At 40.5% G+C, this 13,473-nt stretch overlaps 1 long non-coding RNA gene across 1 annotated transcript; it reads left to right on the top strand.

Annotated features, from left to right (window-relative positions):
- Nucleotides 1-455: 455 nt before the first annotated feature.
- Nucleotides 456-11,245, top strand: LOC122478904. The gene is made up of 2 exons (XR_006296190.1): nt 456-723; nt 10,971-11,245. It is a non-coding gene; the product is annotated as an uncharacterized LOC122478904 (long non-coding RNA).
- The last annotated feature ends 2,228 nt before the right edge of the window (nt 11,246-13,473 follow it).

The raw sequence follows: 13,473 nt of genomic DNA, 5'->3' as shown, positions 1-13,473 counted from the left end.
AGTCCTCCCTGCTTTGCCTTCTAAGCGCCTTTCCCTTTAAATGGTGGTAGGGGTCGTGGACAGACTCACAGCCTGTATTGGGGAAAGCGAGAAAGGGAGACGAGAAACATTCAAAATCTTCTCGAGTAATCTATCCTGAGCTGGGATCCTGCTGATCCTCAGAGTCCTGTGGTCTAGTGAATGGAGTGGTGAGAATGAGTTAGAATACCTGAACTTCTGGTACTAACTCCTCCGGAGCTTCACTCAAGTTTTCATTCACTGCCCACTCTACTTTCACCGTCGATTCTACTGGCATTTCGCTACCCCGAAGAGCTTTCGTAAAGATATCTGCAAACCTGGAGGTGTCGTTATCTCACAATCGTTCATTTAAACAAACTAAATCACTTGCATTAAAAGTTCCGCTTCATTCACGTCCTCTGTGTTGTCTCGGCGTTTGCCACGAAAGCGAAGGTGCTCTTCTGAAAAGACTACACCATAGATGGTTCCTCTCCCGCCAGCTTCAAAAGTTGAAGGCGTCCGCGCCCCCCTTCCCCCGCCCCGGCCCTTGCTAGAACTATCACAGGGAGAGCCCAGGTTGACCGAAGCGGGCACCAGAAGGCTATTCCTTGAGGGATAAGGAGTCTGGCACCGGAAGGTAGACCCTGCAGCAAGACCTCACCCAGGAGAGGAGAAATTCTACGACAGCCTAGGGGGTTATGATGTCCCCAGTTCCCCACCAGAGCTGTAAGAACAGAAAGAGTTGTAACTACTAACACTGGGTACAGTTAGTGCTTCGGTACCCATCTAAGAATGTTAGGGGGAAACGGTTAAGGGTCCTGGCCTCTTTGCCAATGAACTTTGACAGCCTTTGGACCTCAGGATATTTATTTAGTGCATTTGCAGTGGTAGCCCAGTGGTGCCTAGAAAATGGCAGCACTCAGCAGTACCCTGGAAAGGGAGTTTAGTGCCAGAAAGGGGGAAATAAACATTGGTGGTCCAAAGGACTTTAATGTGAGTTCAGCTCAAAAATCTTACATACCCATAAATATCGGGCAGTCAGAAAAGGGAGAACGCCTTAGGTAATTTAGGTGTTTCTAGTAGTGGCAAGAGACAAGGAAATATCTGGGTTGTATTTATATGGCCTTCATAGATGCTTCTATAAATCTCTTCTTAAGTGTCTATAACTAAATCCCTGTTTTCAGCCTATTCCATTTTGGTTTTTGGTGGTTAGGGTTTTTTTGTTGTTTGTTTGTTTTACCGTAGTCAAGGTAAAGTAATACCAGTTTTCTCTTGATTTACTACTGTCAAGTTTTGAGATTGCTTCTGGGTTCTGATATTCTATTAGAATATAAGTAGACTAAGAATATTCTATACTCTAATATCTAGTATGATCTTCTGGAAATAAAAACATCTAGTATATCAGATGTGTACACAGTAGTAGGTTTTGTTCAAGATCTAGGTGATATTTTCAAGTTCTTTGTAAAACATCTGTTTTATGATGTCCAGATTGTTCTATTACAGTGGCATTTGAGCTCATAATTCCAGAAGCCCATCTGTAGTAACCTCTAAATTCTATTCCCGACACTTAACCAACCATGCTGAGATCATCACCTGACAAACATAATTTATATTATTTTTTCTATTTTATATTATTATTATTATTTCACACTTGCCCACAATAAGATTGTTTATCACTTTTTAGCTCATACATCGAAACTCCTACTCCTAAAAGCACCATTAGTATTTCACATCAAGGAAAAATTTAGAAAATCTGCAAACCGAGAGTTTCCAATATGCAGGTCATTTGTTCAGTGTTACTAAACCAGTCCCTGAAGAAATTTACTATTTGTACTTTCCCCTTCAGACAGACTTTATCTCCTGGAGAAATTTACAATGTGCACTTTCCCCTTCGGAGGGACTTTATCCCATGCCTTTATTTCTCATCCTTAAGCTAGATCCCCATTCTTTAAAGAGAAAGATTCCCAGAGGTGCCTAGCTGGCTCACTCGGTCAGTAGAGCATGCAACTCTTTATCTTGGGGGTTGTGAGTTTGAGCCCCACACTGGGTGTAGAGATTACTTTTAAAAATAAAAAATAAAATATTCTACCAATGTGCCAATATGACTAAAGCTTTTTAACATCCTTGTACAGAGATCTTTTTAAAACTCTTTTAGAGGGTGAAATACATTATGATGATTTATTCTCCCTGCTCATACACAAAAGTAAACCACGTCAAAGAACTACTAGTGAAATGCCAATAATTAGTTTTCCTTAGGAAAATTGTTATCATTTATATTGTAAATTCTTTTCAGTTCACTGTACACTTATATAGTAACTATTAGGTGTTAAGTAAAGAATAGAGGGAAAAATGAATATATCTCCTGGCACTTGGGTGGCTCAGTTGGTTAAGCTTCCAACTTCGGCTCAGGTCATGATCTCGCAGTTCTTGAGTTCAAGCCCCACAAGGGGCTCTATGCTGACAGCTCAGAGCCTGGCTGCTTTGGATTCGGTGTCTCCCTCTCTCTCTACCCCTCCTCTGCTTGCACTCTGTCTCTCTCTCCCTCAAGATAAATAAACATTTAAAAAAATGAATATATCTCCACTGTGCAGAGACAGAATCTCCAAAATCTACTCAAAAGTGGCACAACTTTACCCTTCACTTAGCACTTTTGTGGATACCATCTACTAACCACTGATTTTCTGCAGTAAAATGAAGAAAAATCCAATTCCTAGGAGCTGTCAACAAAAATCTCTTCCCCCAGCCCTTTATTAATATTAACAAGAATGAAGCAAATTAAGAGAAAATAAATTCATGGTAATTTGATTTTATAAAGAAACTTCAAGAAATATTTCCTGGGTCTCTATAGAGACCCTATAGAGGAGGCCTATGTCCTCCATCTTTCATGCTTTCAACATGTTTCTTTGTAAAATGAGAACTGATATTCATTGAGAATTTCACTGAACAACCTTCAATCATCAGTGAAAGATTTAATTTTGTTCAGTATATTCTATCTATTGAGGCGGAAAGGAGATACTAATACATTTTTAGATTTCTAATTCTTTCCTGCTTAAAATCCTTCCAAGATTCTCTAGGCTCATACTGAATATAGTCCAAGCATCTCAGCGAAACAGACATCTCCCTTTATAATCCGACTCCAGGCTACCTCTCAGATTTCTTCTCTGGCCACTCCTTCCTTTGACACTTGAAATGACTCCTCTATCAATATCAATGATCCTGTTCTTTCAAGCCTCAATGCCTTTGGGCACGTGGTTCCCTTTGTGTAGAATAGCCTTCCCTTCCACGCTCTCCTGGAGGATTCTCAGATATCCATCAAAACCTAACAGAAGCATTGCCTTCTTGGTGAAGACTTTTCAGATTTTACCCCCTTTCCTGACATGATTATTTCTCTATCACATACGTACATCTCAATTCCAAGTGTCAAGTTGAAAGCAGGACTTAAATGTTTCTTTCAGTTGGTTAAGCCACCGACTCTTGATTTCAGCTCAGGTCATGATCTCATGGTAGGTTGGAGCCGCAGGTCGGTTTTCACATTCACAGCTTGGAGCTTGCTTGGGATTCTCTTTCAACCTGTCTCCCACCCGCCCCCCACCCCAGACTTGAGGGCATAGGAGCATGTACAATCTCTCTCTCAAAATATATAAATATATTTTTTAAATATTTCTTTTTCTGTCTCTTGCACTAATCTGATCTGTTCTCCAAGATCAAAGGCCATGCTTATACATCTTTTTATCAGCATCACTTGGGTTGATGCCTGGTCTAACTAAGGCTTTTAATAAATCCATGTCAAATTGAGTTGAATGAGTAAGGCCGAAACAAAAAGGTTAACTTACAATGTGAAAATCTAATTAACCAGAATACTATTCTAGGAATATTTTTTATAATTTTTTTTGTTTTATTTATTTATTTTGAGAAAGAGAAAAAGTACAAGCAGGAGAGGAGCAGAGAGAGAGGGAGATAGAATCTCAGGCATGCTCTGCACTGGCAACACGGAGCCTGACTTGGGGCTTGAACTCAGGAACTGCAAGATCATGACCTGAGCTGAAACCAAGAGTCAGACACTCAACCAGCTAAGCCACCCAGGAACCCCTAGGAATATTTTAATTACTTAATATTTTATTGTAAATCTGTCTTATCAGTCTAGATCACTGGTTCCCAGACATTATTTCATGGACTGGTAAAAATTGCAAGGAATTTTTGGTAACTAACATGGCTTTAACAAGTTTTTTATTCTGCAAAGTAAAAGCTTAAAAATAAGTATAAATAAACCATCTATCTGTTCTTCCCATTATTTCATAAAATAAAACTATTTTAGGGGCGCCTGGGTGGCTCAGTCGGTTAAGTGTCCGACTTCGGCTCAGGTTATGATCTCGCGGTCTGTGGGTTCGAGCCCCGCGTCGGGCTCTGTGCTGACAGCTCAGAGCCTGGAGCCTGTTTCAGATTCTGTGTCTCCCTCTCTCTGACCCTCCCCTGTTCATGCTCTGTCTCTCGTGTCTCAAAAATAAATAAATGTTTAAAAAAAATGAAAACAAAATAAAATAAAATAAAAATATTTTAAAAACCAAAATTGGGAAGGTCATAAGGTCAAAATAAACGTTCTTTGAATAAATTAGACATTATAAAGAACTTGCACAAACCTCCAATTGAGACTAGCATACTCATTGCACTTTAAGTTACTCAATCTGATGCCTCTTTTCATCTATTTTTAAAGAATGGTTTAGAAATTAAAATATCCTTAAGGTTTTTTTCCCCCATGATGTCCATAGGAGGAAAAACTATTTGATTTTCTGTTAATTTTCACTCTACCTGTGAGTAAATGTCATAGGGTCACACTGACTGACTTGCTAGCTTCCTGCCAGAATATTTTAGAGAAACTATTATTTTTTTTTAACATTTATTTATTTTTGAGACAGAGAGAGAGCATGACCAGGGGAGGGTCAGAGAAAGAGGGAGACACAGAATCGGAAACAGGCTCCAGGCTCTGAGCTGTCAGCACAGAGCCCGACGCGGGGCTCGAACCCACAGACCGCGAGATCATGGCCTGAGCCGAAGTCAGATGCTCAACCGACCGAGCCACCCAGGCGCCCCAAGAGAAACTATTATTTATGAAAGCCCTTGCAAAATGCTACTTGAATTCATTTCTTCATCCACCATGTCTTATAGAGTTCCCTTACTATTCTTTTGGGAAGCTTACCACTTTTTAAAAATCATTGTTTAATCCTTAGAAAGTTCCCCCCTTGTTTGTCAATGAATCAAACAATAGAAATTTAAGTCCTTTTTTAAAAAAAAATGTTTACCCATATAGTTTCTGAGCTTACAAAAATTTAGTTTAAATGCCTGATAACCATCAATAAATATCATAATGCCTATCCTGTCACAGTTAGATAATGATAATATGAGTCATATTAAAGCATATGGATAAATGTTTGTGTTATATTAATGCAAATGTATTTATATATGTGTATATACTCAAGTATACATAATTATATATAAAGGTGCTTTTTTAAATAGTGCAACCCAATCAGATACAAATTTTTTATGATGGGATAGTTCATAATGGCTAAGCACCGTATAGAAGAAATCTTCTAATGCTATGTATGGTAAAGGTCTAGAAATATCACCTTCTAAACTGGGTCAAGTAATTGATTTTTTTTTCAGATAATTGCTTATTCAGTGGAATACATGATTAATGTGTTTGGACTCACCTTTTATTAATAAGATATTACATTTATTTTGTCTTCATATTCTGTACCTATTTTAGATAATTTAGGAGCTTTATATTTTAATATTATTTTATTAATTGGGATACCTTTATCAACAAGATCTTAACTTTGCCAAGAATATTTTACTGGTAATATGTTAGTATTTTGCCATTTTTCTTTTTTTTTTTTTTCATTATTACAAAGGGACTTCCACTCTAAACAGACCCATTGTGTGAAAATGTGAACTTAAAGAAGAGATAAATCAAGGATTAAATACTGACTTTATAAGTGGATTACTCTGAAGGAATTTTGAGAATATTTTTCAACTTGATATTTCCACTCACAAACAGCTTTTCAGAAGTGAAAAGCATGACATAAAGAAAAACACCTATATTCAGTACGATCCCCTTTGTCCATTTCTCAGTAAAAATGTCTGAATTCCACAGCCAAGAGACTATATAGTGGTTACTTTACAGATTATATAGTTTTAATGTTTATTTATTTTTGAAGGAGAGAGCGAGAGACAGAGTGTAAGCAGGGGAAGGGCAGAGAGAGAGGGAGACACAGAATCTGAAGCAGGCTGCAGGCTCTGAACTGTCAGCACAGAGCCCCACGCGGGGTTTGAACTCACAAACTGTGAGATAATGACCTGAACCAATGTCGGACACGTAACCGAGCCACCCAGGCGTCCCACAGATTAGATTTTTAAATTAAATAATTTAAAGGAATGAACACATCATCTGTCCCCGTTAAAATGGTTATCTAGTTAGTACTCTTGTGAAATCGCTTTGAAATTGTCTTAAACCTGTAATGCACATTTTAAAGTGTTGCTCTGGTAAGTATGAATTTGTAACTGGTAAGGGAAATAGTCCCTTTAAAAAAGACAGGAAACACTTTTTAGTCCATTTCCAGTTTGTGAGTTGAAGGGAAGGTGATGGGAAAATGTAGGCACTCTATTTAAATTCATTGCTACCACTTATCAACTCATTATCTCATTTGGGAAAGGAACTCATGAATTATCCAAAGAACTGGGAAATTTGACGACAGAAGACAGTTACATGATCATACTACCGGCAAAGGAGTATGCCAGATGACTGATCTCTTTGGGGGGCTTCTGTCTGTTGATCGAGAAACAGAAAAACAAAGGACAAAGGAAAGTCTCTTTAATTAATCCTACCAACTAAGCAAAATAAATAGATCATTTGTTTCAGCAACAGAAGCAAACTGTTAACAATTGAGAAAAGGCACCTGCAGGTGCTTTTGAACACAAGCTGCCCCAGAGTCCAAAATTACTATTGTTTAACACAAGGGTCAGCAAATTTTTTCTGTGAAGGGCCAGATAGTTAAATATTTTTGGTTTTGTGGGCCATCTGGTCTCTTTCACAACTACTCTGTCGCTGTCGCACAAAAGTGGCCATGGAGAATACGTGAATGAACATGCAGGGCCATGTTCCAATAAAAGTTTATTCATGGACACGGAAGTAGAATTTTATTTAATTTTCATGCGTCAAGCTATATCATTCTTCTTTTGATTTTTTTCAATCATTTAAAATATAAAAACCATTCTTAGCTTGCAGGTCTCAGAGGTAGTGGGTCAGATTTGCCTATGGCTATAGTACTGACTCCTGGTCTAACATAACTCTAATTCATCAAAAAAAATTTTTTTGTTGTTTTTGTTTTTGGTTGAGTACCTAGTATGTGTCACGTACTATTTGTGAGAAGTAAAGAAGATGATTCAATTTCAGAAATATCAAATAAAAGCTGTGCTGTCTAGTTAACAGTAGGTTTACAACCTATTGGAAATATATATGACCCCCCCCCCCCCCATAATGGAGTCCCAAACCCTTGGACACTCCACTTCCTGGTTCTTCTTCCCCTCTCCGATTTGCGGGCTTATTTTCGCGCGGACTTATTTTCATGGACTTTGCAATGAGCATGCATCAAAGAACAAAGGAGGGACTGAAGGTCTCTGCCTCACCTAAAGAAATGTACATTTATTCCAATCAGAGTACTTTTTGCCTTATGTGGGCATAGGCTACTTCCGGGTAAGTCTGTAGTCTCTGTAGTCCTCAGCCAATGAGGAATCAGGTGAAGCCATTGCACGCTAGGAGATAAATTGTCTGCTGTAACTGCCCGAGTGTGCCTGTCCATCAGACACCTGCTCTTGCCTCCCTTCACTGTGCTCCGAGTCTCTGCGTCCCTCCTTTGATTGGGTCAGTGGGCTTATTTATCACACTATGCTAGGTCTGAGGACTCTAGAGGGTGACAAGATGGATGTGGCCTCTGTCCTCATAGAGCTTATGGTATAATAATCGCACAAATATATATAATTAGAAACTGTAATCAATGGCTATGAGGGAAGAGTACAGAATGGTCTAAATCATGAGTTATAATCTAGACTAGGAGGTCATGGAAGGTTTCCCTAAGGACGTATTCTTTGACAAGGACTGAAAAATGAGTATGCACTGACATGAGGAAGTGGGGGGTGGAGAGGAGAAAAATCTTTCAGGCGGAAGGCACAGCAGGTGCACCACCTTGATGGCACTGAGAAAGGCCCTGTGCCCACAAAATACAAAATGAAGTGAAAAGAGACATGCAGTTAAATTGGAGAAATAAGTAAGAGCAAAAGCAATCAGGGCCTAATGTTTATTCAAAGTCATAAAAAACCACAACAGGGTCGGATTTGCATTTTTAAAAGATCCTTAGCTGTAGTATGGAGAAAAGACTAGAGGAGAGCAACAGTGGTGACTACAGCAGTCAGAGGCTTCTTGACCCTGGACTCGAGGCACTCGAGCCAAATACCACTATTTCACTCATGCCAGGCACTTGTTCTTAATACTTTACATGTATTAATTCATTGAAATTTCACAACAACTCCATATATAGGCACTGCCACCCTCCCTTTTGGGAAGAGGAGACTGACTATATCTCAATTCCTTCCCTTAGGGCCCCCCCAGTTGTCTCTATAGAATTATGGGAAGTAATTGCAGGAGAAAGTTTAAGAGTGAGGAGGAAAAGAGAGGAAGAGGGGCGCCTGGGTGGCTCCTTTGGTTAAGCATCTGACTCTTGATTTTGGCTCAGGCCATGATCTTGAGGTTCGTGGGATCAAGCCCTGCACTGGGCTCTGCACTGGCAGCCTGGAACCTGCTTGTGATCCTCTCTCTTCCTGTCTCTCCACCTCTCTCCTGCTCAAGTGTGTGCTCTCTCTCTCTCTCTCTCTCTCTCTCTCAATCTCTCTCTCAAAATAAATAAATAGACTTTTATTTTTTTTTTTAATTTTTTTTTTCAACATTTATTTATTTTTGGGACAGAGAGAGACAGAGCATGAACGGGGGAGGGGCAGAGAGAGAGGGAGACACAGACTCGGAAACAGGCTCCAGGCTCTGAGCCATCAGCCCAGAGCCTGACGCGGGGCTCGAACTCACGGACCGCGAGATCGTGACCTGGCTGAAGTCGGACGCTTAACCGACTGCGCCACCCAGGCGCCCCTAAATAGACTTTTAAAAAAGAGAGAGAGAGAGAGAGAGAGGCAGAAATAAATGAGGAAGTTGTGTTCTGTGGGACCATAGCCTTGACTCAGACCCAAGTCTCTTTTTCAAGAGATTATATTGTTTATTGGGAATGAAGCCCAAATTCAACAAGGTAGCTATCTTGGGTATCTGTGGGAAGCCCATGTGAAAATACTCATTGCTACAAGAAAACACTCAACATAATGTTTGGGACATACTTACACTAAAAAAGTCCCCCCTGTTTATCTAAAATTCAAACCTAACAGGGTGTCCTGTATTTTATCTGGCAAGCCTACACTATGGAAACACAGTCGCTCCTATAAAACCTCGATGTCAGCTAGAGATACCTGGACCCTTAAGATTTAGAAAATGATCCTATACATGTTGTAAAATCCAAAGGCCTTCCCAAGGATTTTTGTGAATTACCGGGGCAAGGGTGTGGGATTTGGGTGGTTCTGTTTTCACCTTTGCTTCCAGGCTCATTCTTTCTCACTGAAGACTCCCTTCTGAACTCTTTTAATATCAAGAAAACCAGCAAACCTATGGAAACATCATGAGGATGTTCACAGGAGAGTGGAGAGTTGAATGGAGCAGCCCCATCAGGCATAGCTTCACAAACAGCTCAGAGCAGAATTTTATTATACTCTGTTCCTTAGAGACCTTTCAGCCACCTACCACCAATGCTCTCTCATGACCCTCTGCCATTATCCCTGGGTCCTGCTCACCCTCTTGACATGCCTCTTCCCCTCTTGTGTCTTTTTCTTGACCTTCTCTCAGTAGCCAAGAATGTCTCTCCTCCTGTAGAGCAAATTCCCAAACTAAGCAGGTCTGACTCCTTTTCTAAAGCTTTATCGCCAGCTGATTTCCCAAGACCTCAGGATCTCAATCACTTATTGAGGCTTTCTTTCAAAACAAAGACAGTCTGAAATTCTCGCTAAGAAGAATTCTGATGCCAGCAGATGAGACAATAATCACTTTCTCTTAAGTTGTTGCCATAATTTTCTGCCAGCATGCAGGACAAAGAACGATATCTCTTTTGGTTATAGCCAAAGGGGCCCATCCTTACTAGTTACATCATCATTTTCTTGGGAGAAGTTTCACTGCTTTTTGCCTTGTGACAAAGTTCAGGAAAACCGAATAGGTAGCCTTTTGGATCCCATTGTGGATTACAGATAAACCTGGGCTTTTTCTTTGCCTTGAAATCTAATTCAAATTAAAGTCAGTTACTTTTCTCAAGGTAAAGAAAGGTTTGGGTGAACACATCACCATTTGCTATTGTTGGAAGCACCGCCTGCTCTTTTACGGGAAAAAAGAAAGAAAAAGAAAGAAAGAAAAGAAAGAAAGAGAGAGAGAAAGAAAGAAAGGCAGAAACGAAGAAGCTATTATATAAACTCAGGAAGAAAAGAAAAGACGGAAAGATACGGAAAAAGTGGGCTCTGTGGAACCATAGCCTTGGCTCACATCCTATCCCATTATCTTTTCCAAGGATTGTCGTCTTTTTAAAAAATTTTTTTAACGTTTATTTATTTTTGAGACAGAGGGAGACAGAGCATGAACGGGGGAGGGGCAGAGAGAGAGGGAGACACAGAATCAGAAGCAGGCTCCAGGCTCTGAGCCATCAGCCCAGAGCCCGACGCGGGGCTCGAACTCACGGACCGCGAGATGGTGACCTGAGCTGAAGTCGGACGCTTAACCGACTGAGCCACCCAGGCACCCCCCAAGGATTGTCTTCTAACTTTAGCTTTGTCTGCCTATTTTCCAGATTGTCCTGAGATACTGCAAAAGCCACGTACAGACATGCCGTATGTGTAGTGACCCAACCAGTCAATGCAAATAATAATATGAAGATTTACGAATACATGTTCCTGTGAGTTCATCTACAGCAAAATGAAATAAAGAACTTAGTCAATTGTACAGGTACATTCAAAAATGACTTTGCTACAATTATCTTGATATTTAGCCATTTATTGATCAGTGGTGGGGAGGGGGGTTTGTTTGAACTCTCCAAATAAAAGCCTTAATGTTTTGCTACCTTTCTTCAAGTGTAAATTTGGCCTGAATTCCAGTGTATTGATAAACTGAAATAGAGACGGGTATATATGTATATATCACATATATTAATTATGTAAATGACAAGCAGATTAGTAGTATAGCAGCTACCCTGGTCATATGATCACAGAGAAGCACAGGCTCAAGTTCAAGTAACAGAACAATAGGGAATTGATGTGTCATTTCTTCAGGAAGTCACACATCAGATATTAACTCCCACATATAATAAAAGTACCAACATAGTAAATATTTTTACAAACCAACTGAAAAAATTAAATCCGCTTTCATTAAACTAAACCCTTAACATAGAAAAAAGTCACAACAACTATTTTAAATTATCCTTCAAAGAGACATCTTACTCTTAGAGAATTAGGCTCTTTCACTCAGGCGGTATCTTTGTCTGTGATAAAGAAAACCCTCCACCTTCTATATCCTGGAATTTTAGCAGGTCACTTTCTCCATAAGAAAAGTTTTACAAACCATATGTAGCTATCTGATCACTGTTGTGAAATCCCACTCAACACAATTTAGTATTTTAGGTCTATTTATGGAAGTCCTGCTATGTGAACATTTTTAGCCTGTACGATGTCAGCCTGGTAATTTTCATGCAAGTAAGATAACAATTTGTTCTAGCCTCCAAAATGGTACTGACATCAAAAGTGTCCTTCACACTGGAGAAGTTGTGCCTGAAGAACTTCTAGCAAAAGCAGTAAAATTAGTGGCAAGAGCACGTCTGAGGCGGCAGTGCTAATCGGGGGAGGGGCAGTGGCTCTTCCAGGCCCGTGTGATGGAGCCAGCGGTCACTGTTGAGGGACGGTGAAGGAGAAAGCATCTAAGCTTCAAGTTAATCTCTGCCCTGACATGGAGATTCTGCCAACCTCGGGGAATCTGAGTCGTTGTTTCTAACGGTAATGCCATTACAGACCCCTACCTACTTTTCTTGCACCAACTTCCACTATCCCGGGATGCTTGGATCAGATCGGTCTACATGCTGTCCCCCAGATTCCTTTATTGCCTTTGCCTATAGTACTGAAAAAGTTCTCAGAAGAGTAGGGCTCAAGGTTAACAGAGAAGTCAAGAGAGTAGTACTTAATCATCGTGGCATTAGAGCAGCTGAGATAGAGAAGCCTGGCTGAAGCCCCTATAAACGGCCCTAAGAAATCTGTAAGTGAATCCGAGGAGGGTGAGACTAAGACAACAGAACTGTTAAAACTGCTCACCTTATTTTATGCCCATGAACCAACAAGCCGAGTGAAACATAAATTATGTTCAGTGTTTGGAGAATGCATTGAAGTATCTTTAAGGAATCTGGAAATGAGAGGTGTCTGAGGGTCATCTTGGAGTTCATTGTACAACCAGCACATAATAAATCACAGAGGAGAAATCCAAAGCCACTATGAAGAGAATGGCTCCTAACACTGCAAGACTTGTGTGAAAAGGATAAAATGTGCCATCATATAGAATAAGACAAGAGTCCAACAGAATGGGGATGGTTAGCCACGGAGGCAGGGAAGTGAAAGAGTCACAGAAAACCGTCAGCAGCCTTCATCCAAGCCTTTATGGAGAGAGAACACCTTGACTGAATGAGACAACTTGGCCGTCCCAGTTGTCAGGAATACTGTTACTACGTATGCTCTACACGTGCTAACTTCCCGACTTCTCAAAAAGATCATGTAGTGCTGTTTTGTTTAAGGTTCTTTTGTTGCAAATGGCAAACACTAACCCTAACTAGCTTAAGCAAGAAAGAGGAGGTTTATGAGAGAACGGGGATGTTTCCAGAAAGAGTAAAGCTGCTGAGCCTCTGAAGGACCTAAAAGAGGGAACCAGCAGGCACTGCTCCAGATTCTCTCTGGTGCCTATGCTCCTGGCTTCTGCTTCTCTGGGCAAATCTGCTTCATTCCCCCTCTCCCTCTCTCTCTGCAGAGCAGCCTCGACTGCGACTGGTTCTGATAGCACATGGACAGGCATCATTGCTCTCCAGTGGCAGCCTCGAGTCCAAAGTTTCCATCACTCCATTCAAGCTGACAGACCAGACTGAATGGAATCTCTGAGTCTCAGTTGCAAATTCCTGGGTGAGAGAATCTGATTAGCCCCACCTAAATAAGGAGTCCATCCCTCACCCATTTTTCTGTGCACAGTGATACCGGGTCATAACAAAAATACCGATAGTAGAGGCCCAGATTTATGGAAGATGGGAGGGAGGGGAAATGGGAAAA

This window comes from Prionailurus bengalensis, chromosome B1, assembly GCF_016509475.1.
Source record: "Prionailurus bengalensis isolate Pbe53 chromosome B1, Fcat_Pben_1.1_paternal_pri, whole genome shotgun sequence".
NCBI lineage: Eukaryota > Metazoa > Chordata > Mammalia > Carnivora > Felidae > Prionailurus > Prionailurus bengalensis.
The sequence above is the reverse complement of the archived record's forward strand: the minus strand, read 5'-3'. Positions and strand labels throughout refer to the sequence as shown.